The sequence below is a fragment of the Lepidochelys kempii genome, chromosome 17 (genome assembly GCF_965140265.1).
Source record: "Lepidochelys kempii isolate rLepKem1 chromosome 17, rLepKem1.hap2, whole genome shotgun sequence".
NCBI classification, from domain to species: domain Eukaryota; kingdom Metazoa; phylum Chordata; order Testudines; family Cheloniidae; genus Lepidochelys; species Lepidochelys kempii.
In genome coordinates this window covers 15883160-15910893 of record NC_133272.1, presented here as the reverse complement: position 1 = coordinate 15910893, position 27734 = coordinate 15883160, and the positions used below count along the sequence as shown (strand labels likewise).

General features: G+C 41.7%; 1 long non-coding RNA gene across 1 annotated transcript; it reads right to left on the bottom strand.

Annotated features, from left to right (window-relative positions):
* Positions 1 to 96: 96 nt before the first annotated feature.
* LOC140899785 (uncharacterized) lies at positions 97 to 16783 on the bottom strand. The gene is made up of 3 exons (XR_012155446.1): positions 16704 to 16783; positions 14633 to 14695; positions 97 to 189 (listed from the first exon to the last, which is right to left on the bottom strand). It is a non-coding gene; the product is annotated as an uncharacterized lncRNA (long non-coding RNA).
* Positions 16784 to 27734: the final 10951 nt, after the last annotated feature.

Sequence of the window (27734 nt, the reverse complement as noted above, 5' to 3'; positions counted from 1 at the left end):
AGCCAATACATCCTGTTTTCAGGAAATAAGTCAAGCATTATTTAGAATGAAAGCCTTTCACATGATTTGTCTGATAGCATATTGCTGCAAACCTCTGTCCACCTCCTTCTCATTCTGCAGAACAGTGTTGTTTTGATCTCACCAACAGTGTCTTGACCTCTAACCGGGAGGCTTATCAGCTTCGGAGATCTAAAATTAGTATAAACAATATGAATCTTAATATGAACAATGCAATGACAATTTTACTATCTTGGATTAATATGCTCAAAGCAGGTTTAATGAGGTTTTGTAAAGGGCTTTGAGATCTACTGACAAACAGCTCTATATAAGTATTATTATTATTCATTCCTTTGTACTAGTGTGTACTTTTCCATGGTAAATGCATAGACCATGCACTGGTACAGGAGATACACACTGCATTTGAAGAAATACTTCACATTTCTATAGCACTATTATAAACCCTGTGTCAGTGTGTGTTTACGTGTCCCAATCTACAGAGGACACAAGCGAGTAACAGTCCTCTGGTACAGACCCTGGCTTTTTAGCTTAGGCTACGGAGACGCATGCTTTTAGCTCAGGAGGTCTCCCCAGGTGACTCCCTGATGTTCGCCAAGATGGAAACCATCAATCTATTGTTGAAATGGTTTATAGCATTAACTAGTTTATTTTCAGATGAAAAGTACTTACTCATTATTGTGGAACACTTTATAAAAGTTAAACAAGTCCCTCAGCACCCAAGTAGGATTGTGCCTATTTTACAGATGGGTAAACTGAGGCTCAGAGTGGTAAACACCACAGCCAAACAGATCTCATGGGCCACTGCCCTAACCACTAGACCACATGGCCTCGGTGAAGGTGTCTCTCAGACAAATGAATTGGGGACAGTTTATGAGCTGCAATGTTGTACTGCAATTACAATTAGCCTCTTCAAATAAATTAATTCTTTAAGAAAAACCTTCCATAAAAACTCAAAAAATCTTCCCCAAACAATAGGTTCTGGGCTTACTTGTGAAAAAAAAGCCATTTAATTGAAAAGAGCAGTTTATCGGGCTTATTTCCTTGTAGCAACAAGAGACCTTTCAAAACCTGATTGCTGCTAATATGCCAGTGTTTCAAAGTGTTTTATTCAACTACCCAATAAGATAATGAAGACCTTTAATTTACTGTTCAAGTACTAAATGGGTTGAACAGGTCAGGCATTTCTCGCCCCCAGGGCAGCCGAGATGAGAGTTGAACTTCTCTGATGCAACATCGCTTGAGAAACATGCAACTGTTTCAAAGGAAGATTTAGGGAGGCAAAGCTGGCATGTGAATGGTACAGCATGTTCAGAGGCAGTTCACAACACTCGGTTAAAATCATGTTTTATCTGACACAAAACAAGGGCAAGCCAGATAAGATGATTTCAATGAACTGTTAAGAACCCAGCTTGAACATGGGAGTTACATGGCTAAATTCTCTAGTCAGCTTTGGAAATCTCAGCTCCAGTTCCTGACTTCTGTACTTTGGATTGAAGGCTTTATAGAAGTTCAAAGTAGAGCTTGCAACATTTTTCAGCTGAAACTTTTTTCCTGCAACAAATGCAGATAGAGTCAGGCTTGACAAAGCCCCACCTGGGATGATTTAGTTGGGGATTGGTCCTACTTTGAGCAGGGGGTTGGACTAGATGACCTCATGTGGTCCCTTCCAACCCTGATATTCTATGATTCTATACAGTGACCCAGAAACATTTTGCAAATTCTTGTCGATTGTGTCTAATTGTTTCGGTAAAAAAAATTAAAAATTTCTGAAAAACAAATGCATTTCATTTTGGGACTTTCCAGACATTTTGATTTTTCAGTTCTAAATGACTTTTTGTACCAAAATTTTCTTTAATTTTATTTTATAAATTAAACAAATCTTATAAAAGCTCAAAATCAAAATGAAACATTTAGTTCAACCTGAAACAATATTTTTAACTTTTGATTCACCAAAAATTTCAAAGAAATTCATTTCCAGTTTGATCCAAAACTTTTTTTCCCCAATTTTTCAGAATAGCCAGCAAACTGCAAAATCCATTATTTGCACAGCTCTAACCAGATGGGATTCATATGGAGTGGTTTGGGATCACAGCATTTTACATTTGGTAGAAGACAGGAAGTAACATTGTCCCCAAAATGGTGATGGGGAAAGCAACGAATAGCACTGGTAAGTGACTTGCCAAAGCTTACATGGTTTATGAGTGGCAGAAGTGGAAACAGAATCAAGGTGTCTAATTGCCACACATTGTGGCCAGATGTAAAAGTGTCCGTTTTATTCCTCTTTTAGACATCCCATTCACGTTGCAGCAGTACTAGGTTATTGGACTGCATTTGTCCACTATTGCACACTGTTTATTGTGCTACTTAAGTAACTAAGAGGGTTTTTAAATAAAATACAGTAGGGTCAACTAAAAGCCAACCCACTACATTACAGGTAGGCAGAAAAAAAAAACCCCACCCACCCAGTACCAATCCCATTGCTTTGTGCATTTTCCCTCCCACACTCTACAGAACACAAAATTTTATTTCAAAGAATAAGCATCACTATGAGAGGCCTAGTGGACCAGGCACTAGACTGGGACTCAGGCAAGCTATTCCTGGCTCTTCCACTGGTCTGTAGGGTAACCTTGGACAAGTCACTTCCCCCTCACTGTGTCTCAGTTGGCTCATCTGCAAAAATGTGGATAAAGCTGCTTACCTCATTCACAAAGTGCTTTGAGATCAGATGAAAAACACTGCACAGAGCTAGGTATTATCATCACTCATTTTGCTGGGCATCTACAGACTTTTTGATCAATATGCTTGCCCTATTAGCCTCACCCAGAAGAAAACTTTCTCAAGTCACACAGTAGACAAAAGCGACAGAACAAACAAACAAAAAAGCCACATCTACCATAAGTGAGTGTAAGGGGAGGATTGCTTTCTTAGAACAGCTGAATTTGGTCCCTGATCTCTACCCTCTCCACTCTGCTTCCAGCCCTCATTTACTTCAATGAAGGGATGGCTTCTAGAAAGCAAAAAAGAGGGTCTACTCTAGGACAGAGAGCTGCACTGAACATCGGATCTCCAACCTACAGGATGGCAAAATGACTATTTACTGTAACTCTTCCTAAATTCTGCCTGATGCAGAAATATGTTGCCCTTCCAACCAAGGACTATGTTAGCAATGCTTTCTGTTCTATTCTCTACAGGTTCTATAGCACACTCTCACTGTAGTATTTGCATGTCCTAAAAGTCCTGGGAGGAAAAACACTATTAATCATAGAATCATGGAAGTGGAGGGCTGGAAGGGACCTTGAGAAGTCATCCAGTCCAGCCCCCTGCGCTGGAGCAGGACCACAAATCCACACCATTCCTGACAAGTGTTTGTCCAACCTGTTCTTAAAATCAATCCCCACCCCTTGGGAGCCTGTTCCAGAGCTTAACTACCCTTAGAGTTAGGAAGTTGAGAAAGGGGAACAGTATAATGAATTTTATTAACCCAATAAATAATTTATAGTACAGCATAAAAATTTCAAGGCCAATAAGGATTTCTTGTCCAGGTGCTAATCGTTGATGAAGAAAACACAGTTTCTATTATAAGGTGAGATAGATTGACCCACCCACTTTGATTTGCATTGACATCATGGGCCAGAATCAGCACAGGCATAGATAGGAGAATTTCATCCTTGTACCCAAAGGTTCTGAAGTCATCAGAGCTGTGTCCCTTCGATCAAGGATAAATTTGGCGCGCGTGTGTGTGAGAGAGAGAGTGAGAGCGTGAGTGAGAGAGAGAGTGATTTCAGTATGTGGAAAAGACAAGTTAACAGCAACTAGGACACATTAATCCTGACCTCCTATTCTCTCCTACTGCCTGTAATGGAATAGTTAAGTGAAGAAAAGGTTCCCTCCCCACACAAGGATCAATAAATCTGCAAATACGTTCTGCAAACCTAAGGAAAGTAATCCAGATTGTAGCCTGCCTTATCTCCTGTTGCTTGCTGAATCACGATGGATCACATGAATTATTGCATAAAATGTGTGAGTACAGTAACTAATGTGGCATTAATGATGGATCAGTAGAGATCTGTGACATTGAACAAATACCTTATTTGCAAGAGCACTTTCCCAACAGATGAAACAGGTGACTTTGTCTTTAAAGGGTTACAAAATGAAGTTAATGATCTGCAGAGTTAGGATAAAAATCTTAGCTGAAATTTATCCACAGATTCCTCTTACCTCTGCTATTGCACAGTACATTCAAACTGAAACACCATGTAACTGCCGTATGGAAGACCAGCTGAATAGCATAGTCCAAACCCTGCCGTTGCTGGCACAGCAACGAGGAACTGGCCTTTGCATCCTTTGCAAAAGGTCTCCTGTTATCTGGGGTAGGACTCCATGAGGAAGGCTGGGAGTGATGCCCAGATGTACATCCTTTGCTGCTCCTCGAAGCAAAGAGCATGCCCCTTTCTAGAGCTTGCTGTGGTGACTACTGCACATGTGCTAGATATCTGTGGAGCCATGGGCTAGACATGACTCCTTGCCTACACACCATGCCCCTTTGGGGACCTCCGGTACGTGGGCCAGAGCGTTAGCACCTAGCTTCTCCCAGAGTTGTTTTACTCACTGTGGAGAGATTCCATCTTCATGGTTGCATGGGAAGAACATCCCTTATGCCCTGTTGTGTGATGGTGCAGCACAGGGCAGAATTTAGGCCCAGGGATGAGGTACTGTCCCAAACACTGGAAAATTCCTGGCAAGCCACCCCTCAGTTCTGTCCCCCAATATAAACTGCTACCCACCAGCGCTTCCCACCAGCAGGTAGAGGTGTTATTTTTTGTACTGCCCTATCATAGTTTGCTACCCCACTATTTCCCTATCTGCTGGTACAGTGATGGGCAGGGGTCCCTCTTGTCATAGTTTACTACCCTGTGAAATCTCTATTTTACATCTTGATACAAACCAAACAAGATTTTTCTAATTTAGAAAGATTTATGAATGTAATAAGGTGTAAAAACAAGAATATTTGTTGTATACATTTTAATAATTATTTTGAGACCAGGCATCTAAGTACATTCTTAGAAACTAAGGCTGTAGAGCAGACTCATTTTATCTCTCTCTCTAAGTGGGTTCAGTGCCACTAGATGGGACAGAACACCACACCCAGGAGGTGTGTGGGTTACAATGGCACGTTTGTTGTTTCTGCTATATTTGTTGTAGGGAAAAACAGGACTAAACTCGACTCTGCCCTTGTCAACCCTGCATCTTTCAGCAGTACTAAATTCCCATCCATATAAAAGCTCAGGTAAAACTCTTATTATTGCTCTCTGGGTGGATGGGCTACTTAAGAGTAGGTTCTTTTGCATCTACAGGACGGCGAGGGTTAAAAATAGCACTAGGCCTTTAAAAGGCAGCTTAGCTGAATCAAACTGAGTTTCCAAAGCAACAATGAAGAAAAGTCCACAGCGACCTTGAGTCTGGTCTGGCAGTTAGCATGAAAGACTGAGTCACTGTCATTTTAGAAAGCTTATTAGGGATCACTGATGTCAAAGAACTCAGAATCAAACTCCCTATAGGAAGTGTTAAAATTAACCAAGCAGTGGCCATGTACAGAAAGACATGGGAGGAACTAGATAGGTTAAAGCACTCTGATGAGCAGCTGAACCTTTTGAGCAACTGCACAACAAGAAGGTTGAGGGAGACCACATGATCCGAGCTGATCAGTTTTTGGGAAGGAAGCTCCTTAAACATCTGTAAAGTTCAGGAGCTGAGGGAGTTACAGGTACGGAATGTGAAGCCGAGAGATTCCAGGACAGTCCAAAGGTTACGCTTAGAGCAGTGCGTAGAGTGCAGACACCGCACCGCGTTAGCACAGTCAGATATAAAGAGCAGTGTAGATACCAAGGCACTGCTGAGGAGGGGAGAGGAGACAGAGAGCCCTATGTGCTTGAACCCTGGAGTATATTTCCTACGTGGCTCTCTACATATCCATGCAGTGCCTCCCCTGTCTTTGCTGCTAATTTTATCCGTGTAGCATCCTGCTGCCTCCCAGCTGCCGGAGCCTTTCCCCGCTGCCTGACAGGTGTGGACGCAGCCGCATAGCTACACATCTAGCGTCTGTAGTTTACAGGCCACCATATGCACAAGGCACTGAAGAAACTGAGGCTCAAGAGATGGGCTGTAGCTGAGTTTTTTGCCAGAGGAATAGCCTGTGGGCAAATTGTGTGCACCAAAGAAACAAATTACACTGAGAAAAATCTCCTGACTGTGACACCTACTTCTCCTCCAACAGCAAACTGACTTGCAAGGCACTGAAATCTGCTATTGATTGGCAAAGGAGCAATGATATCTATAACTGTCTTTCCGTCTGTCCTAAACCCAAACAGCATATCTGAAAAAAGATTAACAAATCTATGGGTTCCCATAAGCTATAACAAGAGTTACATTTCTGAAACGTGCTAAATCCCCTAATGGCCCCAACCACTATTTTTTGCTAGTAGTAGCTTTTAGCTGTCTTTGAAAAGGTAACTTCCTATTGGCTCCAATTATTCAATCCAAATGTTTGAGAGCGTCATAAACTACAACTTGGCAAAAACTTTTTGTGGAAAGACAAGGATCCATGATATAACCCTATATGATTCAGGCATTCATGTTGCAAATCTAGTTCTCGGCAGTGTTACATGTGTTTTTACAAACAGGATTTAAACACCACTGACATAAATTTACAGCCTTACAACACTGGCGATTTCCTAGTCTAAAAATAAAGTCCAAAACCTCAACAATGTGGGGTAACAAATTGTGAGTTTTATGTTAATTGACTTAATAGAGAAGGTTACATCTGATAGACAAGAGCCAAGAAAAACAGACACCAGCTTGATGGACAAGGCAGATTCAAAGAGTATAGCTTCACTGAAAATCAAATGTGTGTTGATAGCATGGATTAGCTAACTCAGATTAGCTAATAAAGGTTAAAATAACAATTAAAACAATTAAAACATGGCAACTTGAGCTGCTAACCCAAGATAAAAGCCAACTTCAACCCCAACTTTAATTGGAGCTGCCAATCAGAGTTAAAAGCCAAGTTCTTGTGCCTTCCCGGCCCATGTTAAGAAAACACTTTATTTTTGTTGTTGTTTTTTTTGCAGTGAAGACATACTCTAAAATGACTCTTAGCGTCAGGATTTTGACAGGTGCATTAAGCACACCAGTCAGAAGTTAAACTTCTCTGATCACAAATAGTTGAATGATTTATACAATCAACATGTCCAGATCTTTGCTGTTGGCTCTGCAAGTGTGTACATTATTTTTCTTAAGATACAGATACAAATGGGAGCTCCTATCCCAGGTTTTTTATGCCCCTACCTTAAACCGCAAGAACAAATTATAGCAAGTTTGCTTTGCTTTAAAATTTATTTTAAAATGTTCTATATTGAAAGACCAGCATATTCCAAATGACTGAATAAGTAGACTACAGGGTATCTCTCCAACATTGACCTAATCAGTATTTTATTGTGTGAAGAGAGGAGATTGCATGGGGCTGCTATTCAAAATTAACATAAAACCACGTTATAGTTTGTAACAGAACAGCATGTCCCTGAGAAAAGCGATATGTCTTCCTCCTCTTGTCCCTTGGCTGTTGATTGTAATGTAAATTTAATCCTAAAGCCCTAACAGGCAGATGGAGGACACACTGTTCAAACTCTGGCTGTCTTCTGCAAAGAAACATCAAACGAAACCTTTTTCAGGCTGCTGCTTCATATTTGTTTCTTATCTGCTCCAGTGGCTAGTGGAACCTTTTAGCAATGAACTCGGGCAGCTGGGATAATATTGTTAACATTCCCTGTCCCTTCTCTTAGTGATTTTTGTGCATTTGTTTATCATAGGCTTATTCAAATATGTGCATCTTACAGGATAGCCTCACCTAGTGTCAATCAGTGTAGCCCCACTGACTTTAATGGAGCAATACTAGTTTACACCAGCAGGGAATCAAAGTGCAATGCATAGAAAACAAGTACTTTGACTAACAACAACAATAAAACTTCAATCTTAACTAGAGAACTCTTTAAAAAAAATCCTTCTTGACAACTAACAAGGTTGCCACTATGGTCTCGGACATAACTCCCCATCCACGTAGGGGTATAATAATATTGTGACAGTCAGGGAAATGAAACATCATGCTCCCCGAATATCGAGATGGGCATATACAACATAGAACAGACGTGATAACTGGAAGTTTTGTGACAGATTTAAAAATTAATGACTTTCTTCTTTCTGTCACTGCCCCTCAGGTATGTCCTTTGCCTGTTTCAGATTTTGGTGAACAACAAACCACTTTGCCTTTAACCCAGATCTCGGTCATGGTAGTGCTGAATACTGGCCACTAAGCTATAGGGCACCACGACACTGAGCTCCCCAGGGTGTACATACGTTGGTTTTGAAACTAGATTAGGAATAGAACATAGGTTTCCTGCACAGTAGCTTACTGCAGTCCTTTCTGAAGTGAAATTCCCATATAGGCAGGTTTCAGAGTGGTAATATCAGCAAAAAGAACGAGGAGTCCTTGAGGTACCTTAGAGACTAAGTGGGTTTTAGCCCACAAAAGTTTATGACCAAATAAATTTGTTAGTCTCTAAGGCGCACAAGTACTCCTCGTTCTTTTTCCCATAGAGGGTTTTTCTTCTTTTTTTGATTAAGGTCTAAAGGCTACCAATGGGCATATGCTAAGTAACAGGTCTTTTCCCCCTGAGAAAGCAGGGGGTGAATATTCTTACAGCAATAGGTACCAATGTCATGCACATCAGGGATCACTGATGTACAAGCATGGAGAATGAAACACTCTATAGAAAGAGCTAAAACTGAGCATACTTTGCACTCCCCTTTTTTTTCGGGCTGGATTTATTCCAGTAATCAGACCTGTTTTTCCTCCTCAGGTGACCTCTTGAAAAAAAAAATAGTCTCCACATCATCTAGGACCCTGAAAGTCTTGAGGTGTTAGACACAGATGTACGCTATAACCACTCATCACCTCTGCATCATGCCTCACTCGTGCAAGTTCAAGAGACCATGTAACCAATGTTGCTCTCGTCCATAGAATGTTGCATTGCATTTGACCATCAGGCCAAAACGAGGTCCAGGGAAAACAAACACTCCCACCAATGCCCCAATGTGGGAATCTATGGCTCATCTCCTGCATCCACATAACCCATCTGCAAGCAGGTGGATAAAATGCACTAAGAACCTACACATGGATATGACCATTTCTACAAGCATCCTAACTTGGCTTGCCTACTTTTATCAATCGTGATTATGCCCTAAGAACTTGGGAAAAGACAAAAGAGCTAACACGCTAAAATATCAGATGGGTAAAAGGTTATGAATAGGAAGGGAAGGGGTAAGAAAGAATGGTGGTCACAGCCATAGGATTATGTGTTTATACAGATTTGACATGTCCACGTCAGAATGGCTCGGCAAATATATCAAATATGAGGAAGATAATGAATACACTTGATTCACTGATCGTGGCCATTGACCGAAAAAGTGAGGTTGTAAGTTATGCTGCCAGAGAGATCACCATACCTGAGGAGATCAAATTATAGATGGTAAGGTCAGAAGGTATCATCATGAATGTCTAGTCAAACCCCATGTTCAAAACCTCCACGCCCCTCTCTCTCTGATTTGGCATTTGCCTCACCAACCCACGCTCCCTTGACTGTGTACTCCCAAGAGACCGTGAATGACGGAAGTATGACCAAGTGAGCCATAAATATATTTCTGTTCAAAGAGAAAAACTGAGAGAGACAGGGGTGCTGGAACAAATTTTATAGTGGGGGTGCTGAGAGCCATTGAACCAAACTGTTAACCCTGTATAGAATGGAAACCACTTCAAGTCAGGGGGTACTGCAGCACCCCCTGCACCCCTACTTCCAGCACCCATGGAGAGAGAGAGAAACATCAATATGTAAAATGAGCCAGCCAGAGCCATGAACAGTACTGGAAGCATCTTGTGTTGCTATTTTCCTGCTTACATTTTATCTCAGAAACCATACTGCAGACCTGATGTGGAAAAGTACTGATTGCCCACTGAAGGCAATGACAGAATCAAAGGTTTTCAGTACCTCTCAGGATCAGACCTTGAATGTGACATTAGTACTGACTTAACGGAGGAAATATACAAATAGCTACTTACCAGCTGCAGCCACAATAAAAAGGAACTTAATTACCGTCTGCAATCTATTTCCCACTATTTACATGCACATTGCAGCTGGTTAAAAAAAATTACTGGATTTTTCTTGGGGAATAAAAATGGCTTTTTGACAAAAGGGAAATTTTCTCATGAAATTTTGGGTTTTGTCAACAGTTTTCAGGTTTCTGTTTTTCCAACAAAAACATGGAAAAATTTATAAAGAATTTTGATGGAAATGAAGATGATATGTCTGCAAAAAGATTTCATGGCACATACAGATGTTTCTGCCACTCTAATGCATATTAATAGAGAAAATGGCCATAAGCAATGCATCTGTCCACAATGTGTGGAAATCTTTGAAAGATGCAAGTAGAGACATGCAGAGATTGTCCAGATGCCATCCAAGGCAAAACTCCTGTCTGACCAGTTTAATTCTAATAATTTACCAGCAGGGGTCGGCAAACTTTGCAAGATCACACCCAGTTTCAGTGTAGCTTTGGTATTAACACACACAAAAGAATGTGTGCAAGACAATCATAATACTTGCTTGTACTTGTATCTTCTCTGACTGATGGACGATATTTGCTTGTGTTTGCTATGTATAGCCATATTTGCTCCCAAGTAGTCAAGTGCTGTCAAGCCTGAAAATGGCTGGGCATTTGTAAGCAATACGCAGCAGTATGTGCTGCAAGATAGTCTCTGCAAGGTGTTTTCATAAGAATTAAAATAATACAGCATACAAACAAACCAGAAGACAGCTGCATCAGCCCAAGAAAGTTAAACCAGCCCTATTTCCCCCAAACTCTCAGCCCTCGCATGATGCTTGGGAACAGACGGGCCTTTCAGCAGAAACTGAAGGCCAACGTGCTCTGCTTAATTTGTAATCAAAGAGGTGCTGGGACTAAAGCAATTTTTTTTTTTACTTTCAGGCTGCAAGTACAGAGGTGCCAGGGCTACGAACTGCCAAGCCTGGAGGTGCTGGCACAGGCGTGGCCTTTCCAAAGTGCAGGGGGTGTTCTACCCCCAACTCTGCCCCAAGCTCCACCCCCCCCCCTTTCCCTCAAGGCCCCGCCCCTGCCCGCGTCTTCCCACCCAGTTCCGCCCTCTCCCTGCCCCACCCCCCAGAGCGTACCGCATCCTCGCTCCTCCCCGCCTCCCTCCCAGCCTCCTGCAGGCAGCTGAACAGCTGATTGCAGGAGGCGTGGGGAGGTGCTGATCAGTGGGGCCCATCAGTGGGTGGGGGGGAGCTGGCGGGGGTGGTGGGAAGCTGATGGGGGGTGCTCAGCACCCACCATTTTTTCCCTGTGGGAGTGGGTGCCTATGGAGGCTGGGGCTCACCCTGGCACAAATTAAGCACTGACAATAAGCTGGCACTTCTTTTGACCAAGATAGTGGGAGTGAATTCCACAATTAACGACTCCGATATAAGAAGCCTTCTCTTCACCTGTGGGGGCGATAGTCTCTACTGGATGCAGCTCACGCAGGGGCTCACACCCAGCATATGCCCGTAATTTAATAGGAAGCCAGTGCAGATCACAGAACGTTCGTGTAAAATGCTTCCAGCAGGAGACTCTGCACGGCAAAAAGGCAGCCGCTTTCTATATCTGTCTCCCTTTCTGACATCTGTTTATTCCAAAGTACACATTACCCCATAAGAGAAATAACTAGGGTCCTCTGTATATAGAATATCTATTTGTAATATGTTTATAGGGATTTTAAGATTATAAAAGCAGATAGAAACAAAAACAATGTGCACCTGGTAGCAAGTCCTGACCACTGACCAGCACTCAGTTTGGGAGGAAATACAGAGCTCTGGTTTTATATTTACATTGTTGGCTAAATTCGCTGGACAGGTCTGAGAGCCAAATTGTATTTTTCATGAGCAGGGCTGCCACTCCCATGCAGGGCAGAACTCTGACTGGTTTCAACGGGGCCAGGATTTGGCTCACAGAGTAAAGGAACAGCCAGGCCACAGTGCTGCAACTCGCACACCAAACAGAGGAGAGGAAATGAAGCAACTAGTACTGCCAGTACTTTGGAGGGGAAAAAAAAGTCAGCATTTTACAGGAATGTCCCTTCAGATATACACGTGTGGGTTTTTCAAGGAAAATTGTTCCCCACTGTATTCTCTATCTTCTGTTTGGTATGCATAGTTCTTGTGTCTGAAACTCAATAATACCTTTATAGATGTGTTTATATGGCAGACCCTTAATAGATAAAGTAATAATCATACACATATCAACTAATTCACATCCAGAAAAGTTTACGGCTCTTGGACTGGGGTTTCAGTTTGGACCCCATTTCTAGCAACAAAGTATTTTTGGTGTTTAGACTTCATGCTATGTTGGGGTTAAATCCTGTTCCCCTATATTAGAAAAGCAGAAATTTAACCAATGTGAGACTCTCTCTAAGATTAAGGGTTTCATAGAATCATAGAACTGGAAGGGACCTCGAGAGGTCATGTAGTCCAGGCCCCTGCACTCATGGCAGGACTAAGTATTATCTAGGTTTACCTAGGTTCGAGGTTTTGATGAGGACGTAAGAGTTTTTTAAAAGTTTTGCTTCTGCTAATCTACATACAACCAATGCGTTTTTGAAAACCAACTCCTGTCTTGATTATTTGTCTGTGTTTTCAAATGCATTACAAGACTGCTCATTTCATCACCCTAACATGTAGTTTTATATTCTTTGCTCCTAGCAAAAAGAACAGCACAGACACTGCATTTGAGCCTACGCTTCTTTTGTGGGCAATAGGACAGGTAATTAATTAACCTGTGAATCAGCAAGATGCTTAAACTTCTGTTTAAGCACATGTTTAAGTCCCACTGAAGTCAATAGGAATGAAGCATGTGCTTGAAGGTTATGCTGGATAGGGATGGAATTACGCATACACAAAATTAAGTACATACTTTAAGTGCTCGAATGAATCATGGCCTTAATTATTGGAGTACAACTTGACTTTTAGAGACAGCAAGCAAAAAAAAAAAAAATCCCTAGAATACAATACAAGAGATGTTTTTGGACACTGTCATTTAATTCTAGGCCCAAAATGTAGGGAGGTATTTTTGGTTAAGGTGGGGATAGGACATCATGAGTGATTTCAGAAATTTAATATGAATTGAAAATTCTTTCAGGTTTTTTTTTTAAATTTTTTTATTTTGATGAAGCTGATTTTATGAAGCCATATTTTTCTGTGCTCTTTCACAGAGACTGTATATTTCTCTTAACATAAAATAAGATCCAGGTAGTCTGAAAATCCTGGTTTTTCTCCTCATGTATGGAACACAGCTTGATTCTCAGATTCTAGTGAGAGTTTGCAGGAATACAAGGAAAAGAAATCAACTCTTGATTTGTTAATGGGCAGACTGGATAGGGATGTCACTAAGGCCTTGTCTACATGTGGAAATTGACAGGCATAGCTGTTCTACAATAACTATTCCCATGATTTAGGTATTCCAGAAACCACCCCCTCCCATATGGACACACTATTCAGGAATAAAAGTGATTTTATTCAGGAATAATGTCACTTTTATTCTAGAGTAGAGCATATGGGGAGCTATCTTGAATATCTTATTATGCAATAGCTATGTTGGTCAGTTCCCATGTAAACAAAGCCTAAGTATGTATTGACTCCCACAACGTTACTTTTATACCGCCACTTGCCAGACAGCCCCCTGATAAAATGTAATGGAGTATTAGAAGTTGGTTTGCACTCTTTTCTCTTCTACTGTTTATATTGCATGTCACTTCAGAAATAGCTTGGGCTGGGGAATCAGATGCTGAGGCAGGACAGTAATGATAACAATTTCAAGAGGGCGCGTAAGCGACTTAGGAGCCGAGGGGTATGTCTCGACTTCAATCACAGGGCGTGGCTGAAGTTCAGCAGACCTATCTGAGCCAGCTTTAATCTAGCCAGCATAATCTAGCTAGTGCAGGCGAGCGCCATGAGTAATTACTCAGGGTTCTGGGCAGGCTTGTACAGCCTGTGCTGAAGAATATGCTCCAAGGCCATGTGGCTCCAGGACTCAAGCAAGCTAGAGTAAAGCTAGCTTGGGTACATCTACACGAGCTGTAACCACACCGTGTGATTGCAGTGTAGACAGACGGCTAGTTCCACTGCCTTTCAATGAGAGCGAGTCTCCTAAGTCACTAAGACACTTCTGAAAATGTTATCCTTTGCCTTTTAAAAAAAGGTTTCCTCCACCATGGATGTTGTGAATTTGGTATTCTTATGGGAATAAATTTTAAAAAAGGAATTGCATCCAAAAGCTCAAGAGAGAAACTTACTTCAATTATGCATAGAAAACGAACCCCTTTGTTTGCTTCCATTACCCAGGTAGGTAAGAAGCTATGTTAATAAAGAGAAAACTAATTCAGATATGAAGTTAATATAGGTAGGATTTCTGACCTGATTTCCAAAAATACTATTTAAAGTATTATGTGAAGTACCTCTAGCATCCTTTGACTTCAGTGGGACTTGGTCACACTGCACTTCTCCAAAAATCAGGCTTCCTAATTATTAGCAAGAAAATACATCTTTACAAGGTATACATAGCCAGTGTAACATAGAATTTGCATCTCACTCCATTGCATTTAGTTAACATGTTGTGATTTTTCTCTTATGTGTTTTGTATAACTCAGCATTACAAAAGCATCTATTGAAGAATGGTGCTACCTTCTGTTGGAAAAGCAACACTCACCTGAGTATCTCACCTGCTACCTATCAAGCACCATGTAAAACAGAGCCCTATTAGCTGTCCTGTTCTTGACATCAGCGATTTCTTTCCCTGTTTTGTGATGAAAACATCTATTATCCAAACAGCTTTCAACGACTTTGACCTCTCAGTGGTTCTTTCCAGAGGCCCCCCAAAAGGCAGATAGTTTTGACTACAGACTTTGAGCTCAGGTGCTGCAGCAGGTACAGTCTCTCTCTCCACACTGAAATGACCATTGTTCTTTTATTAATGAACCATGAATAACCTTGAATTTGTCAGTCTGATTAACGTACTTTTAGATTGGGAGGCAAACACTGCTGGTTTCTATTTTCCCTCCTCCCTTTCCATAAATCATTATGCATACCAGATAGCACCTGCCACCCCCCTTTCCTCTTTAAGGAAAGCCCAAGGGAATCAACTCATTGAAGGAATAAAGAAATGAAGTTCACCAGCAGCCTTGCTTTTAAACTTCTTTGTGATTTTAACGTTCCCTTTGGTCTGTGAAAAGGACCCTGGCTCTTCTTACTTCTTAATTAATGCTAAGTCCTGTCATGTCTTCAAAATCTTTGCTTATTTTCAAAGGAAGTCTTGTACTAGCCTTTTGATGCACTTAACATGAAAAATGATATTACCTGATTTATGGAAAAGGGCATGTCTTTATCGTTTCAGATCCTAAAGCAGTAACAGAATATTCGTGTAGATTTTAGGGGGCATTCTAAGTTAAAAAAACAAAACAAAACCACCCCCCATCTCAAAATAAATACTACAAAATTTCCTTCCTTATCTTGTTACCATCAATGCTGTAACGATAGATGTACTTGCAGGATATTATTCAGACACCATATATGTTTCTCTTTCTTGTAAGAATTATAGTCAGGGAGTGGTACCTGGTAAACAAAGGCCACAAAGCTAGAGCTCAAGCTGGGTGGAAGACTGGTTTATTGTGTGTGTGTGTGTTTAGTTTTATATAACGAGCGTCCTCCGGTCTAAGGCAGTCTGATTCTATTAGAGCGGGTAGTACATTTTCATCAAAATGAAATTTCACTGAAATCTGCTTTGTCAAAGCTGAAATGTTTCTGGAGATGTACTCGTTCCCACAAGATGTTCTCTGGGAAAGTCTTAAGAGTCAGAGTGAGAGACACACAGACAGACATGCACTTGATAGCCGGTGGTTTGGATCCTGGGAGATGGGATCAAACTCAGAGTGATCTGGGATGAAGAACTCTGCCCGGAATCAGGCAGCACGGGGACTTGACTACGTCTCCCTCCTCCAAGGCCAGTAGTCTCCCAACCACCAGGCTACAGAATGTACAACTGACAGGCATGCATTTTGTTTTCCAAAGTCACAGGCAGCACGCACTCAGGCCCAGCCACAAAGTTACATCCCTGAGGAGTCTAAGGCCATGCATTGCTGTGAGTGGTGACCCTACAAGTGGTGACCCATGCATTGCTGTGAGTGATGACCCTATCCTGACCCAGTACTGACCCAGGCTGACAGCGGGCACCCAGGCTTTTACTCACCCTTCTGCACCAAAGGTTAGCGCCAGACTATGGCATTGTGGGTAGTGAACAACAGGTGGTAAGGGCACGGGGGTGGGAATGGAATGTCTGAGAGTAGATGTATTTGTGCTATGCAACATAATGAGTGCATCATTTCATTATTAAGCATAATCACCCCTGGAAAGGCATATTTTTATATTTTTTATACATTATATATATATATATATATATATATATACATACACACACACACACACACACACACACATATATAAATCCAACTAAAAACCCACTGGATAACTTACCTGGAATTCAGTACATTATACAGAAAAACAGATCACTTGATTTTGGCTTCTATTAGACTTGGCTGCCCTTTCAAATGCTCAAGGCTGAAAACTGCGGCAGCTTCCAGCTCCTTATCTTCTAGTGCTTCCTCCTCCTTATCAGGTGTTTACAGACAGCAGGAAGGTGATAGGCATGCCTCTGCTAGTTCTACCTCAGAAAGAAAGAAAAAAAATCCCAGCCAGGCCAGTTTCCAGTGAGTTCCTCACTCACCCTCCTGTACACAGCCCTCACTATCAGAGTCCCAGTGCGGACTGCATCTTCCGAAACCTCCATGGATAGAAATTACTCCACAGCTTTAAAAATCAAGGAAAATGGATTTTTTTTTTAAAAAAGCAAAACAAAAACAGCTAATACAATATTTTACTGTCCTTTCCATTAAGACTCAAAAGGAAGGGCTACAAAAGAGTCAGAATTATTTCAGTAAATAGGATGTGCCTGTCAAAAAGACGAAAACACGCCCTTAGCAAGGGAAACGTAAGTGGGGACAATGTCATGGGGGAAAAAAATCTGCAGACGTGACACTAGCTCCTCTCAACCTGCCATCATTAAATATCTCGGTAAACAGCATGTGTGGAAGTTCAACGGGAGTTAGGCTCTGTCAGAGAGGGAAGCAAATTTCTGCTGGGGACACCATCTGTGCAGCTCCTGCAATGTAGAAATCTAGACCCTGATCCTGCAACATACACTGCTTGTGTGGAGCACTACAGAATTCAGTGGAGGTCTTTCTGAACGTAACTCATTGCATGCCTGGAGCTCTAGAGACAGACATATCAGGCACAATATGCTAACTAATCCTGCTCTAGAATAATGGGATTCAAGAAAAACAGAGCAAATTTTCTGTGCCAACTATCCACCTTTTTTCTCCAACCAACTGAAAATATGATTTGACAATTAAAAATAATGTAAAGGTTTATTTTTATACACGATGGCAGTTCACTTCACTGGTAAGTGCAAATTCAAGATCAGGACTGTTGTAGATAGAAGGGTGAAGTGACTTTTATTGTGTAAATGTGTATAGTTATTAAAGAATCTAAAACCCAAGAAATTATTGCAACCTTATGCCCTAAAGGTTGAAGGGAGTTTCTTTTGTAATATTACTGGACAAAGAGGATCATTTGGCTAAGCAGCAGTTCTGCAGAAAAGGACCTGGGGATTACAGTGGACAAGAAGCTGGATATGAGTCAGCAGCGTGCCCTTGTTGCCAAGAAGGCCAATGGCATATTGGGCTGTATTAGTAGGAGCACTGCCCACAGATCGAGGGAAGTGATTATCCCCCTCTATTCGACACTGCTGAGGCCACACCTGGAGTATTGCGCCCAGTTTTAGTCCCCCCACTACGGAAGGGATGTGGACAAATTGGAGAGAGTCCAGCAGAGGGCAATGAAAATGATTAGGGGGTTAGGGCATATGATTTATGAGGAGAGGCTGACAGAACTGGGGTTATTTAGTCTACAGAAGAGAAGACTGAGGGGGGGGATTTGATAGCAGCCTTTAACTACCTGAACAGGGGGGTTCCAAAGAGGATGGATCTAGACTGTTCTCAGTGGTACCAGATGACAGAACAAGGAGCAATGATTTCAAGTTGCAGTGGGGGAGGTCTAGGTTGGATATTAGGAAACACTATTTCACTAGGAGGGTGGTGAAGCACTGGAACATGTTACCTAGGGAAGTGGTGGAATCTCCTTCCTTAGAAGTTTTTAAGGTCAGTCTTGACAAAGCCCTGGCTGGGATGATTTAGTTGGTGTTGGTCCTACTTTGAGCAGGGGATTGGACTAGATGACCTCCTGAGGTCTCTTCCAACCCTAATCTTCTATGATTCTATTTGGGCTTGAAATCTGTTGGATTCATCCAAGAAAAAGTGGAAAAGCCCAGAAAAGAGGCGGCAGCAGTTTCAGTTATAGATGGGCCTTTGACTGGAACCATTTGCCTGTAACGCCCCCGGACACAAACTACGGATGGGGGAAGTTCAGATAAAGGGGAATCCAGATCAAAATCACCCTGGTGAAACGACCCACCAACACGGGTCAGCGTCCCCGTCCGGGTCATAGATGGGGTTTAAACCCAGGGCTTTTCATTCTTAATAGCACCAGCTTCCCCCATGCAAACTCAGAGAATCTGCATTAGCTGGTAGCCATTCTCTGATGTAGAACAGCCTTTAGAGGAGGACACAATATACCTTGAGCCTTGTTTTCATCCAGATTTTAGTTTTGGTTCAACTGGGGAGGGTCTTTCAAACTCTTTCTCCTTTTCCCCATGGTATGTATCCTACAACAGCTTTAATTTCTACCATGGTTGGGCTAGACAATGAGGAAGGAATTGCAGTAGGCATTTACCTTACTGTCTGATACCTTTCTTCCCTGTGCATTTATTTCATAAGGACTTAATGAAATCAATACTCAGGAACGCAAGACCTCTGACAATACAGTAAACACCCTTTTGTTCATTTAAAAAGGAGGACTTTTCTGAATTCCTTTATGGGGAGTCCATTCAGTCATGCGGGACATGACATCAAACAATACTGATGAAACTTTCCCTCTGCCTTGTGTACTGAACGTGCAGAGTCAATCCTCTGCCGCAAATTCAAATATCTTTGGCTGATTGGCGCTAACTGGCTTGCATACAGAGCGATGCAGGGATGAATTCTCTGGAGGGCACTAACTTCTCTTTGGAACTTCATTCCTACCTTTGCATGTTTGGTAAGCAAACAAGCCTTTTCTTCTGGCTCTTCTTTTGTATACATTGAAGCCTGCTATAAAGCAATGAGGCCTTATCCTGTGTAAGCACAGCCTGTGTAAACAAACAGAGCTTCCTCCCAACTGGGCCAGATTCTGTGCTGAGAATACTCATGTTCAATTCCTTAATGTACCCACTTAAAGCACTTTAATTCATCCCGCCCACCCCGACAACTCCTGATTCCCTGGTGTCTGCAAAAGATTTGTCATCTTTCAGCCAGTCCCCCAAAAGATTCCAATCCAACCTTCAACTGTATCCAGCTCCAGTTCACTTCCTCTTTCCTTCTTATCCCCAGGAGCGTGAAGTCCCTTCCCTTCTACCACTCCTCGTTTTACACCACCTCCCTTCCCCATGCTCCCACTGTCCTTTGTGAGCCATGCCTCAGAAGACCTCACTATCTCCCCCATTAACGTCTCCCTGCAAACATGGACAGCAGCCCTGGTGGACCATTTCTGCCTGCTGTGGGAAATGGTGGGGGAAAGAATCGGAATCTCTGAATAAACCAGAGCAATACAAGATAGTTCAGTTCATGGACATATGTTGGATTTTGGCAGCAAATATGGGGTCTCCATTCCTTCCATAAGGATTCCTCTCACATCTATAGTCTTAGCTTGTCTGAACCTATGGACTAGCTAAGTGACCCCACTCACAGAACCATCCTATATTTAAAGAATAGCTCTCAGCAGAGAAAAACGTGGCCAATTAACCCAGCCAGAAGGGAGTTCTCTGATTCATCCACCTTGCAGTGCTGCTGTCCTGTTAAGCAGAGGGCCTTCATTTGGAGTCTCAGCTGTGGTAATATGAAGGGTATGCACACAGGATGTTCATCTATCAGACGAGGACTCCATCAACTTGTTAAGTTCATCCTAATATCTGGTGAGGGGCAGACATAAACAGGGTGAGTATATTCTGCGGAACTAAGCTTACCAGACAGTTCCTCAGAAATTTCCCGTGTTTTACTATTGTCATGCTATTATGGCAGGCATGGAACAAAGAAGGCCCTCCTGACCCTGGGAGGCCTTCACATGTTGACCTATGTGCCAAGATGGTGCAGGTATAGGTTATCCAGGTTTCAATGGTAAAAGGCAAGAATCATGCTCAGTTAAGTATACCCAAGCATCATGCAAACATGACCTTGGCACTTTTAATGATATACAACCGCTTTCCTTTCCCTCTGCACTCCAGCTACAAATGACTTCATCAGATCAATGAACAAATTTCCTAGGGACTGAACTGGAGCAATTTCTTCTCAATGAAGTCAATGGGCTTTTAACAGAGAAAGGGAATATACAGTGTGAATGAAGCTATCAGAATCTGCCCTCCCTGCCCCATTTTCCCATTTGATTGTATATTATGTTTCCTTTTGATCCTCTCTCGAGAGTGCCTTAGCAGCTCCTTGAACCTTTTTGATGTGGGGCAGATGCATAGCAGTGTGTGTGGGGAGGTGAGGGGGATTTTAAAAAAAAATATTCTTCACTGGCTTTTGTTATCCTTTCAAGATTTTTTTTTTTTAAACCCAGGTACTTTGCTCGATATAGGTATAATGCTAGCTAGCATCTCTCCTCTGCAGAAATATCTAACCTCTTCCTTCCCGTATTGGAATTCAAATTTTATCTGATTCCTCAGGTAAACTCACCTGATCACATCTGTGGCAAAGTAACTTGCTAATGCTTGTTCAGATGTTAAGAAATATACAGAGCAGAAGATAAAACTGGTTGTCCGTCTTCCCACTGGCCAATGATTCTATGGGTTTCTGTGTGCAACAGTACATAATTATTTGCCACAGAAGAAGTGAAAAGATGGGCTGCTATGAGTATTTAGAAAAGCTTCTCCAAGTATCTCGAAAAGGCAACGCTGTTCAGATTCAGAAGGGACCACCATTGATATAAATATAAATGTATCTCGCAATAAAATTAAAGACTACCCCCTGGCAGGGGTATTTTTAGATTTTAGGGCTCAGTCCTGTGAATTTTCAACTTGGCCTTGCACACAGAACTCATTTCAGGACCAGAGCCCTTGCTGTCAATGTAATGAAGAAATTAAATCTTTGGCAGTGGGGAAAATTATATATATAAATTTCCAGATGTCGATTGGGTCCTCAGGGGGCTACTTTGATTGAAAGTTTAAATTATAATACAGATCTGAACAGGCCTGAACTATTGCATTTTTAAATTGCAAACTTCACACCTGGAGCCCATCCTTGGTCTTGACTGCTCCCTGTTTTGGCTACTGTCTTCACATTAGGAAGTGTGCCTTGTACAGTCAAGTAACAAGCAACAGCTAAAGTCCAGTCAGCCTTTGCTTCTGAGCTGCCCCTCCCAGAGCAAGATTTAGACAGCGACTGTAATCCATTAATAATATAGAACTCATTAAAGACATTTCCCAGTATCTTTTAGGCCCAAATTAGCCTAATGAGACAGCAATGGCTTCAGCATTATCTAAAGAAAATTGTCAGTTTATTTTGCAAAAAGTCCCCCCCATTCATCAATTTATAATACATTTGTAGGGACGATGAGTAAATACACAAGTTACATTATTTAAGTTCACAAAGTGCATTTTTAGTAGGGTGCATGGTAGCTCCTTCAGTTTAAATTTCTTCCCGCTGAGTGCGGTGAGAGAGGGTGTCCATGTACCCCACTATTACATTTCCCTCTCTGTACCTGACTCAGAGATGATATGAGCTCACTTTAGCTCCCAGCTAGGAGACCTTTTCTGTCAATTTAAACTACAGGTCCTGGGTTCACCTCCCAGTGCTGACCAAAATGAAGTCATTGCTTTATGGAAGGCTAGAGGGAGAACGTGTGTACAGTAGAAGTGGATACATTGTGAAGTGAGAATAGGGGAAGAAGATATAAAATGCTAAAGTAACTGATGCAGTATCTACAATGACAGCTGTTTAATCTGTGTTTAGCAGCCCACAGATTCAGATGACAGCCCTAACATGAAGCACACGCACCTTCAATTTCTTAAGCAGAAATTTGTCCGAGATGCAAAACCCAAGGTTATAAAAGACTGTTAATTATAAAATAATTTAGCAGCTGTTTCCCCCACAGAGTTAGTGATACAGGTCATGGGAAATGACTACTCACCGACTCTGGGCTTGGGATAGGTCAGATGCTTTACATTAGCAACACATTTGGTATTAGTAGGTCATGTTTAGAATTATCTACTTCTGCTACCAAAGCAAGTGACTAAAGAAAACAGTGCATCGGGGCTCTAACAGCTGCTTGACCGCAGATACCAATACACTACAATATTTAGATCAACAACAGGAGAGTTTGGAGATAGAACTCTGGTTAGCAACAGGTCTGAGTCCTCTGGATTTGGTTAATGAATGTTGTGGGCCCTGCAGCCCACCTTCACGCTGGTCTTTACATGCAATCTGGCTCTATGCATTGAAAGACGAAGATGTCAGCACTCCCTGCAGAATGTGCACTCAGTCGCCTCCCCTAAACCGCCATTTGCAAGTTGCCTCACACTTTATGACATTAAAAAAACCCCCAGTGATATCTGCAGAGCAAAGGCTCTCCAAGGTCATATGATGCAGACAACAAAGCTGCAGCTGATTACCCTTAAAGAGAAACATTATTCTCTGTCACTTATGCCTGACAGTGCTTGGCTAATGCCTCCTGTAGTTTACAGCTAGCTGTTTTAATCTCTAACTAACAGTTGATCTAGTCTACCTTTGACTACAGTCAGAGTTGTTTCTTAAAAGTCTCTTTCCCTTTGCTTTGCCCGCAGTAGCCTCTTATGCACAAGGTCCACAGGTAACTTCAGATTGTAACACACCTTGCGATCAGACCACTAACTTTTCTTTTTATTTTAAAGGAGGACTTGTGGCACCTTAGAGACTAACCAATTTATTTGAGCATAAGCTTTCGTGAGCTACAGCTCACTTCATCGGATGCTCACAAAAGCTTGTGCTCAAATAAATTGGTTAGTCTCTAAGGTGCTATAAGTACTCCTTTTCTTTTTGCGAATACAGACTAACACGGCTATTACTCTGAAACCTAACTTTAAAATAGAGTTCAACCACAGTTCATAATGTACAGGGATATTCGCAATGTTTATCCTAAACGGTTTACAAGTATTTTGTTTGAGACAAGGTAGGTGAGGTAATATCTTTTATTGGACCAACAGAGGTTCATGGAAGGTATGTTTAGCTGCTTACTTCCCCAGGCCTGAAGAACTCTAAATAGCTTGGAAGCTTGTACCTTCTGCCAACAGAAATTGGTCCAATAAATATTACCACCTCACCTGCCTCATGTTTTTCATATCCTGGGACCAACCTGGCTAAATCAACACTGCAAACAAATAGTTTGAAAAATTCTTGCACCAAAATCCCACACATCTCACTGTCATATGAGCCGCAAAGGTAAAACAAAACCCAGCTCCATAATTGCTTATCTACATCTGTCTAATGGTAGTGCTTGGGTATGTGTTTTTTATATGAGTTAAGAGAAGGACTTCAGCAATCTTAACTCTAAATTAACAGATTCTGCATGGGAAAAGTTATTTATAGTAGTAGTGCCTAGAGGCCCAAGTCAAAGAACAGGCCCCTCTTGGGAAGACAAGGTACACATGTGAAACAAGAAGACAGGCCCTGTCCGAAAGAGCTCACAACTTCAGCACGTTAACTGAACAGAAAGTGACGAAAGGAATTGTCTGTGGTTCTTTCTAGACATTGGTGTAGCTTCTTGTCGGAGATTCCCAGAGAAGCTCTAGTAAAGATATTTGCATGGCCTAGAAAGCGCAGCCAGCAACTATGGCCTTACTTCAGTTTAAGTGAGTGTTTTGCAATTCATCTTTTTTGTCTGTTATAGTTGTTTGGACTTTGCCATTTTTACTGGAGAGAAGCGGTAGGCAGAGTCTGCACTGGATTTCTAAGAGCCTCACTGAATTGTACATTTGTGTTTTAAAAAAAATTCCTTCCTCCCCCCCCCCCCTTTTTTTTTTTTTTTTTAGGGGAAATGGCCCACCTTGATTATCATACACATTGTAAGGAGAGTGGTCACTTTAGATAAGCTATTACCAGCAGGAGAGTGGGGTGGGAGGAGGTATTTTTTCATGCTTTTTGTGTGTATATAATAAGATCTTCTATACTTTCCACAGTATGCATCCGATGAAGTGAGCTGTAGCTCACGAAAGCTTATGCTCAAATAAATTGGTTAGTCTCTAAGGTGCCACAAGTACTCCTTTTCTTTTCGTATGAAAAATGTTGACCAGCTTTAGTTGCACTCTGGTGCATGTTCAATCCCTCTGGTGTCAGACTGTTTACATACCAGTAGTGCACATTGCAATTAACCACAAGTTCTTCAATCTATAGATTGCATTTGCAAAGAGCCAGTCTCCTCCCACTCACTGGATTACAAATACTTGTTTTAAATTTTACTAAATGAAACTATGGTTAGTCCAGCTGACAGAAAAGTCTGAATTTCTTAAGAAACATTCTTGGATACATGAGTTCAGCTCAGTCAGCTCCCCTGCCACGAACAGAATAAAGGCGGATATGCCAAGCTTCCCTCACGCCAGTGGGGGATTCACTTAACTTTTAGCCCTTGCAAGTCTTAATCAGTCCTCAACTAACTGACTTCCAGGCTTAGTTTGTTTTTGTTTAAACAAAGTTGAAAAACTACAACATAATCATATCGCCTTTGCTGCCGGGGAAACTGAAGTGCAGAGAGGTGAGGTGACTCAAATAATTATCCTCCTTTGCCTCAGTTTCCCCAGCTGTTACACAAAAATTAAGTGACTCACCTGAATCACACATGCACAAATATAGTCCAGAACACCTGGCTCCAAGTTTTCTTCTCTAATCACCAACCCATACGCCTTTCAATATTACAGCATGCTGCAACACCGGCCATTTGTCCCTGTACTAAATACTTAGTACCAGGTAAATGGCACAGGTTACAGAATTAGAGGAGGCAGACTGAGGTATGCCAAGTATGGGCTAATGAAGGCGTAAGGATGAGTGTGATGTTAACAGGGAAGCAGGTGCAATAGAGACAAGAAGATAAGTGGGGAAAGAGGGAAGATGGAACACACTAACCTTAAACTGGTGTTTAAATGTTACTTGTCTGTTTTACAGGGAAGATAAAAAGGGAAATAAACAAAACCACGTAAGAGATTCTATACTATTGTCCTGCTTATCTGAATCAGAAATGCTCCACACACTCATAAAATAAGATTGCATGGATGTGTTATCTTTTAGCAGTAAAACCCTGGACATGAAAGACAGTGGAGGTTAAGTCTTCTTTTATTTCCCTGCCCTTTTGCAATCCATTGGACATCATTCATAAAAGGTTAATCCGCTTACGATCTTCAATGCAGCCACTGGGATAAGAGGTGTGCATTAAACACAGATAACTTGCAAAGAACATTCTGCCTAAGATTTCTCTGGGTCTCTTTCTTAGCCATTTGTTCCAAACCTCACAATTTGTATTGAGCATGCTGGTAAGGGACTGATCTTTATTTCCTGGTCCCACATGATGTGACTAAGGATTGCACAAGGTAATTACCCATGGCAGCAGCCAGTATGTGTGGGCTCCAAGAGTTACTGTTACATTCCCATCCTCAGTTCCCTTTGGAAAAATCCAATGCAATAACACAAAGACATGAATAGAATGGAAGTCATGTGTGGAATGGAAATGTATCAGTAAAATTACCATCTCTGAACATCCATGGCTCCTGATCACATGGCCACTTCTCATTCCCTTGTCTGTTTCCTCTGCCCTGGCTTGTGCAGCCACTAGGGGGATCAGCTACCTGACGCCTGCTTTTCATTGTTGGTCACTTGGTGAGCATGCATTACTGTCTGGCTGCGGGTGCTCATTACTGCTGGTGAAGTTTCAGGGGGAAGCCTAGACTGGCCAGAATATAATAATATACTATATCACAATAATGCTGCCTTTATAGAATTTGATTGTGCTGTCATTCTGAGGGGGAAACTGATCACTTGGTTGCTCTGATACTATGATGATGAAGATAGTGCAAGAACCTAAATAGATTGGAATTCATTTTTAAACACAGCGAGAGCCTATTAAAGAGATTGGGAACTTGGCTTTTGAAAGAATAGTGCAATACTAAAAGTACCACAAATACATTATGCTACTGACACCGCCTTTGTAGGGTAAAGATAACCCATCTGACTCAGACAGATTAATCACTACATTACTCTCTTTCATTCAGAAGGCCATATTCTGAAGGGCAAACCAACCACTCAGCTGCTGTTAGGCTACCGCTGATAGTGCGAGTGCATTCAGGACAGTATGTTTGCTGAGTGCATCTCTGAGCTTTCCATGAATCTTTGAAATACAAAGCTTTCCACTCAGCAGGCTTGTCAGCTTGTTTGGGCAAAGCAGAAGTGGGGAGCATTATCTTTGCTAAAAGCTCAGAACACAAGATCTGGACTGCCGTGCACACAGCCAATTTCCCTTCTTAGTTGTCTGAAATTCTGCACAGAAAATATAGCACCTTCTGCACTGTACCGCTGAAGTCCCACAGGGCATCTTGTTTGAAAGCAACCTGTCACTTTCATTGCACAAGACACATGAAAACATATTATTCCCAGACAAAATTTCACAGTGCACATACATTTACTGCGAGTACCATGGTCTTCATATCCTATTAAAATGATAGCAGTGATCTCGCAACTGGAACTATGCTAACTGACAGTTGTGTGCGCGCTTGACCAGCATAAAACAGAACTAATAGGTTTATTGCTGGCTACAGGAGATGGGACTTAAAAATGGTTAGATCAGCACTGCCGGTATGGAAGTTAACTTCTTTTCAGTATAAGCCCATGAAAAATCCTTTAGATTTTCAATTTGAATAACGCAGTCATCAACCACTTCTCTTGAACCAGCCTGCCTTGTTCACTACACATATTCACCACTGATAGAATTTGAAAAGGATAGAACAAATAATACTTGCACAAGGGGCCGCCATCAAATATTTGCCATTTGCAAATAAAAATCTTACAATTTGTACTTTTGCAAATAAATCTTATCATGATATTTGCTAACCTATCCTTCTTAGGGACTCACGCAACAGTTAATGCAGCAAAAGGCAGATTTTATTGGCAATGTCTATACGGTGCGCTGTTGGGCAAAAGATTCTCCCCTCAATTGCACCATTTGTATACCAGAATATTTCCACTGAAGTCAATGAAATTACACCCACTTAAACCCTTGTAATGGAATGGAGACTCATGCCTTGCATCTTGAAAGTGCTGTACAGATTGTAATTAACACATC